This window comes from Camellia sinensis, chromosome 7, assembly GCF_055761805.1.
Source record: "Camellia sinensis isolate YWXY chromosome 7, ASM5576180v1, whole genome shotgun sequence".
Lineage (NCBI taxonomy): Eukaryota > Viridiplantae > Streptophyta > Magnoliopsida > Ericales > Theaceae > Camellia > Camellia sinensis.
In genome coordinates this window covers 110578885-110586002 of record NC_138967.1, presented here as the reverse complement: position 1 = coordinate 110586002, position 7118 = coordinate 110578885, and the positions used below count along the sequence as shown (strand labels likewise).

Genomic DNA, 7118 nt, shown 5'->3' with positions numbered 1-7118 from the left:
TCTCTTTGCATTCTTTTTTATTAATTAATAAAAAATTCTGTAATAATTTTATTTGCTTATCATTCGGACTGTAATATTTATTCGGTCCCTCCGAGTGAGGGCAATGATGTAATAAGTATGCGTGAGTGTGTGTATGTCTTCCAACCTCACGTCTTTCTTCCCTTTTATTTACCTGCTTATGATGGTAGACTAGGACATTTTTTTTTTATTAGCATACCTTATGCTGTGCATGCGTGCATTCATGCATTTGTATTGCATGTATTAGGCTCGGTACACCACGCTAACTGCATTTGTACTTCAAATTCAAAACTGAATACGTGGTAGTTGATCGCATTTCACATGCCATGTTTAGGTTAGCCGAGCCTATCTAGATTGCATTATTGCATGTGTTGCATTAGCCATTTTTAACATGAACTAGGACACGCATTTTTGCTAACTAGTTTGTTGTTTTGGCATGGAGTACGATGTAAGTATTTATGCTTTAGCATACCACATGCGTGTGAATGCTGCCATGATAGTATGCTTACCATGTGGCTAAGTGCTTATGTGAGATAAACTGTTTGAATGCCTGTGGGTGAAGGTTGGATTGCCCGAGTTGGAAAAACTCGTTGAAATCCGTGTTTTAGCCTACTTACGAGTAGCAAATTTCAAAACATTTTTCGAAACAAAACGGATATGCAATGCTTGTTTCCAAATTAGGCAATCTAGTCTATACTTGTGTGCTGTGCGCATAACATAGTAATTCTAGACTAATAACTGGAATAAGAACACATAACATTTTCAAAATTGGATATCACGGTTAGTAGAGGCCGGTCTTCAGACCGGGCGAGAGGGGGTGCCCATAGCTGACCTTCCCCGATCGTACCCTAGCTCCCGAGCCGAGACAACTCCGGTGATGACGGACATGTGGCCTTCGACACCGAGTCAGGGTTTCCTAAATTTCCTCATTTTAAAATATTTAGGTGGCGACTCTGTATCTGGCAAAGTAGTCCATATTTGGCACTACTTTTTCAAAATCTGTTTCTCAAAACGATTTGCCAGATTTGGACTCTTTGGTTCAGATTTAGAACCGTGACAACTAATCGAGTCCGAACTGTAGTGAGGCGCACGGGCGCGTCTACATCCTACACTCTCACGGCTCCCCAATCACCTTGTCCCAAAATCGCTACTGGGTTCATCGACTCTCCTTCATCTTGCAGACTCTATTGTTCCATGAACCCAGAATTCAACAAGATCTTCAATGATGGAATGGGATATACGGCCAAGATCACGATGAAGGCGATCATGACAGGATACAAAGATGGGTTTTGTAGCATCGGATCGATGGTTGATGGGGGAGGTGGGACTGGGGTAGCCATGGGTGAGATCGTAAAGGTGTATCCTCATATTAAGGGGATCAACTTTGATCTGCCACATGTCATTGCTACGACGCTGGAGTACGGTGGAGTTTCTCATGTTGGGGGTGACATGTTTAAGGCAATTCCTAGTGCTGATGCTGCCTTCATGAAGGTAAGATTTATAATGGAAAATGTTTGAGGGTTACAATTTTTGTGGCCACAATGGCTCAAAACTATTAAAACGACGTCGTTTTGGTATGTTTTGCACTCAAAACGACGTCGTTTTGGCAGTTTTGAGCCATTGTGGCCACAAAAATTGTGGCCCTCTAGCATTGTTGATTTATAATGAAGATATGTGAAGGGACTTTCTATTAATCCACTATAATAATTAGGGTAAATTACACTCACCTCCCTTAGGTTTTTTATAATTACAAAAATCTATCTTGTAGTTTCAATAATTATGGAAACCTTCCTTACTTTTTTTGACATTATCAAGATTCTCCCCTTTAATTTAAACCAAACAGTGTTAATTTGGTTATACAAATACTCATAATATCATTTACACTTAGGAGTCGTTTGGGATGACCTAAATAAGTGTACTTTTTGTCTTTTTGCGAAAAGATGTGCAGAAAAATAGAGAGATGATGTGATGGAAAAAAGATAAAAAGATAAAAAGTGTGTACTTATTTAGGATAGCCAAACTTGGCCTTAATACCCTTTAATTGTAATTTACCTATTTATTATAGAGAGATTTGGTGATATACCCCGCACTGTCTAATTTGTCTTTCAAAAGGACAAGAATTATATAGATCCTTTTAAAACCCCCTAATATTTTAAAATTTGTTTCTTTTACTATACTACTCTCATATATATATATATATATATATATATATCAACTCTCTTGTAAAGTCATACTGACAGTATATTTCAGAGTAAAATTTTACTTTGAATCATAATAAATTTTACGCTGGTTCAGAGTCTAAATCAGAGTAAAATTTATTATGATTCAAAGTAAAATTTTATATCGTGAAGCACATATATTGCCTTAAAGGTAAAATTTTACTCTCATTTTATCAAATAAAAACAAAGCACATACCAGAGTAAAATTTTACTCTCATTCTGTCAAACAAAAACAGAGGACATGCCAAAGAAAAAAATAGAGAAATAGAGAGAGCACATATATTGCCTTATGTAACGCCCCAAAAAATGCACAATAAATATAATCCAAAAGCATATATAAATAATATCACGCATCGGAACATATTATCCTTTCATTACATAGAGTTAAGGATACAAAAGAGTACAGCAATAGTAGATGCCTTGTAGGCTTACATTTTTTCACGTCATGGCTTGGTTACACAAAAATGAACTTCGCTCAATACATTTTAAACCCTTGGCTTTACAAAAGAAATAATCAAAATAAAAAAGCTCTTACTTCCACAGTCCCTCCAAGCTATTGCCTCAGCGGAGGCAACTCACCAACACCTGAAAATGTTATTTCCAAATAGGGTGAGCTACAGCCCAGTAGGAATTATCTAACATAGTATATGAAATTTAGCAAAGGTATAAATACAATGTGCGTATAGAATGCCTATGATAAAACATCCACACTATATGTGCTCCTAAGACATAAATTCTCAATTCATAGTCCGGTTCCTCCAATTCATTTCCAATTCAATTATTTATCTCAATTCATAAGTTACTTTCATTATTTTTCAACAACCAAACTGAGACTACAACACCATGTTTATCCCAATCATACAAATCATACATAAATACTTCAACTGCCATTTTATGGATATTTCGTCCGCGGGATCGACACTAATGTATAAGTTTTGATTTGCCATTTTATGGATATTTCATTCGTGGGATCGGCACTCGTGTATAAATTTCAGGACTTTCACCTAGGACACTTCGGCCAACTTAATTATAATTGAGTCTATCCCCTTTCTCCTCCTAAACATTCATACATATGCAATGCATTTAAACACATAATCACACATGGAGTACACTCCTTTTCTCCTTCCAAATAATCATACATATACAATGTATTTACAACATGATCATATACAATGATAGCCAACCATGGATTAGTTTTAATTCACATAATCCTTATGCAATTTCTACAACAATCATAGTTATCCTCCCCCGATAGTCTAATATAGATATTTCTAAACAGATATTAAGTCTCAAGACAGATAATTTATTTAAGATTTCCAAAGAATGAGATAATACATAACCAATCCCACCGTTCATATCAATACCCTTTCAATCTCACATTTTCATTGTCAATTTCAATGATTTATACAAAATAATAATTTGATCCAATTAGGGCAAATTTCCCATTTTTTTCCAAAACATTGACTAAGTACCTAAATCATGAAATTAGACACAATACAACATCATTCTCAAACCCCACAATCATTTATTTCACCTTCACCCAAAATCGTTCTTTTCATCTCACATCTAAACCTTAGGTTTGCTTAAAACATCCCCAAATTACACCATTGTTACACAAATAACAATATCCAAGCTAAATAACATATGAAGGTGTAGAGAAATCCATACCTCAAAGAAAAAAGACGAGCCAAGCAAAGAGTGAAACTCCAAGAACACCGAAACCCACTTCTATTCAGATCAAAATGAAGATCTTGAGACACTCTAGCTTTTTCTCAAAATGTAGAGAGAGTGAGTATTTTAGAGGGAGAATGTGAAGATTTATGTTTTTGGAGAGCTCTAGTGAAAGAGAGAAATGAAAAAGTAAACAAAAATATCATCCTCACGGACTGTTATACACGTAGTCTGCTTGAGCATGGAAAGTGATGCTTGAGCGCCAGACACAAATGTCCACTTAAGCGTGAAAAGTTATGCTCGAGCATGAAATACACACTTCCAGAAGTTTTGCAGATGAAGGTCTCGTTCAAGTGCAAGAAGTGACGCTTGAGCGTCTACCCACTCGAGCGTAGGAAACGCCGCTTAAGTGTCAAATGCACTCTCCCAGTATTTTCAGGTCTGCAGAAAAAAATACTAAGAGTTGGTAAATCCCGCTCAAGCGCAAGAATGGCTCCTCGAGTTGAGGCGCAAAATTTGTGAATCTCACTCAAGCGCAAGAATGCCCGCTTGAGCGGAGAAGCCAAAATCTGGGCATGACAGGTTTGGAAAAACAAGCAACCAACCTGTTTCAAAGGCACAATTACAACCCGATAACCAAAATAGAAAGGAGACAAGTGAAATAAGATATAAATAACCATTCTAAACCATACCAACCCGAGTTCGAAATACAATAGGTGATGGGTCAAAATCTGAATCGCTATAACTTAGATTTGGTTCAAACCAGAGTAAAATTTTACTATTTGAAAAACAGAACATGATGAGGAGACAAAGAGAAAAAGAGGGAGAGAATATAGATCTGAGATGATAAATCTCAAATCTGAGGCCATCAATCTTAGATCTGAAGTCTTGGATGCTAAGGATGACGATGGTGGCATCGAATGGCACTGGTGGTTGAGATGCTAGTGGTGAAACGGTGGTGGCGGTGGTGATGACAAACAGCATTGATGGTTGAGACGGTGTTGGCGGAGACCACGGAGGTGGTAGAAATGATGGTAGTCATAGTAGTTGTGGTAGTAGAGATAGTGATGGTGGTGGTGGAGAGATCTCTTAGAAAGATATAGAGAAAGAAAGAGCTGGAAGAGAGATGGGAAACTGATGGAGAGAAAGAGGAAAAAGATAGAGAGTGTGTGCGAAGAGGTAAATTTGTCACACAAAACAAAATTGCGGACCCCACACCCATGTGAGACATTTGGTCATTTGTTTGGTAGAAAATTTGGTGTCCCTATGCTAGAGGTCCCAAATTTTCTACCAAATAAATGACCAAATGTCTCACATGGGTGTGGGGTCCACAAAATTGCGGACCCCACACCCATGTGAGACATTTGGTCATTTGTTTGGTAGAAAATTTGGTGTCCCTAGCATTACCCTTTCAGTTATGATTGAAAATATCTTTTACTATTCCTCAAGTAGTATTTGGTTATGACTCCTAGTTATGATTTAATTATAATTCATTGTGATGCTAGTTATAACTTATTTTAATTATTATTTTTTTATGACCAAAAATGTCATTGGTCATGTCTTATGACCTATTATTTTTTTTAGTTATAACTAAAAATGATTTAATTATAAGATTTGTAGTATCAATTTCACAAATGTCATAATATTTGAAAACAGAAAGAGAAAATAAGGAAGAAAAACGTTACTAAACAAAATCGGTGATGCCTAACAATTATTTGTGAATGCAGTGGATAATGCATGATTGGAACGACGAAGATTGTGTTAAAATCCTGAAAGATTGTCGGAAAGCAATACCTAAGAAAACTGGAAAGATGATTATCACTGATGTAGCTTCTAAATCTGGAAGGTGATGGCATGTTTGACGATACATGATTGTTGTTCGATCTGCTAATGATTGCTCACCGTTCGAGTGGAAAAGAGAGGATTGAGCTTGAATGGAAGAAAGTATTGGAGGAAGGAGGTTTTCCGCGCTACAATATTATCAAAATTGCAGCTTTTCCCTCTATAATTGAGGAAAAATGCTTCGGACCCCCATTGGAGGTCGACCCCCAGTGAGGTGGCGCGCCGTAATTGGACAAAAAAAAAACTGTTTTATTTTATTTTATTTTTTTTTGAGTTTCAGCCAGTGAGGGCTCGCTACCTCACTGGGGTGCGACCCCCACTGGGGGTCTGCAGCGTGATTGATAATTGAGGCTTTTCTGGAGTGAATTTTTCATCTTCACTTCAGCTAGCAAATGCCATGTGACAAAAACCAGTTGAACATGAGACGGATTATCCTTCTATTTGAAGTTATTTGTAAGTGTTGAATCGTGTCTCGAAATTTTATATTTTGACATTATTATGTTAGCTATTTCGTGTTTTTTCTTTCTTTTTTTTTATATTTTTTATATTTAGTGAATTTTTGAAAGATTTTTTTATGTAAATAATATATTTTTTTAAGTGTATTTATGTTTAGTGTATCTAAAAATTAAAAAACTTACTTCAAATATTAAAAAATTTAGTAAAAAAAAAGTACGAAAAACAAAAAGCTCAATTTTTTGAAAAGTGAATTTAGAAAATTAAAACTAAATAAAATCATTAAATTTTTAGAAATAATAGATAAGAAAATTTAAGAATAAAAAAAACTTTGACGGTTCGAAAACAGCCTAAATCCATTTTAAATAGGCTTAGCACCTTGAAGTCTGTTGAACTATGCTCAACTGTCCTTATAGCTTAGAAGGCAAAACAGATGGGGAAAAAATGTAAAATAAAGGCCAAACTTGTGTGCTGTCACATAAATCACATCCCATTATCTCACTTGGACTAGCCCAAAGTGCCTTATCATTAATAGTGTAATTGCACAATAATTGAAGGGTCTACAGTTTACATGTTACTATTTATTATTTATTTTTTATCAGTTAAAATTTTTTTTTATTGGTGACGAAACATGTACAAAACAAATGTTATAAACCAATAGAGGGAGTGAGTACAATGAGTATCTACACACTCTTTTTTTAGTATGTATCATATGCACCATTTATGATAACTATGGTGTTTGGTTATAATTTATTATATTATTGGTTATAATTTAATTATAACTCATTGTGGTGCTAGTTATAGAGAATGGCTTGTCTCAAGTTGAAATTTCAATTGGATTAGATAGCTGAAGTATCTGATCGGTAGTCATTAAACAAAAAACTTTTACTGGCCAGAATTTTTGAAAAAATTTAA

The 7118-nt window shown here is 35.5% G+C and overlaps 1 pseudogene; it reads left to right on the top strand.

Moving 5' to 3' along the window:
- Positions 1-1127: 1127 nt before the first annotated feature.
- On the top strand, positions 1128-5963 carry LOC114259423 (xanthohumol 4-O-methyltransferase pseudogene; annotated as a pseudogene).
- The last annotated feature ends 1155 nt before the right edge of the window (positions 5964-7118 follow it).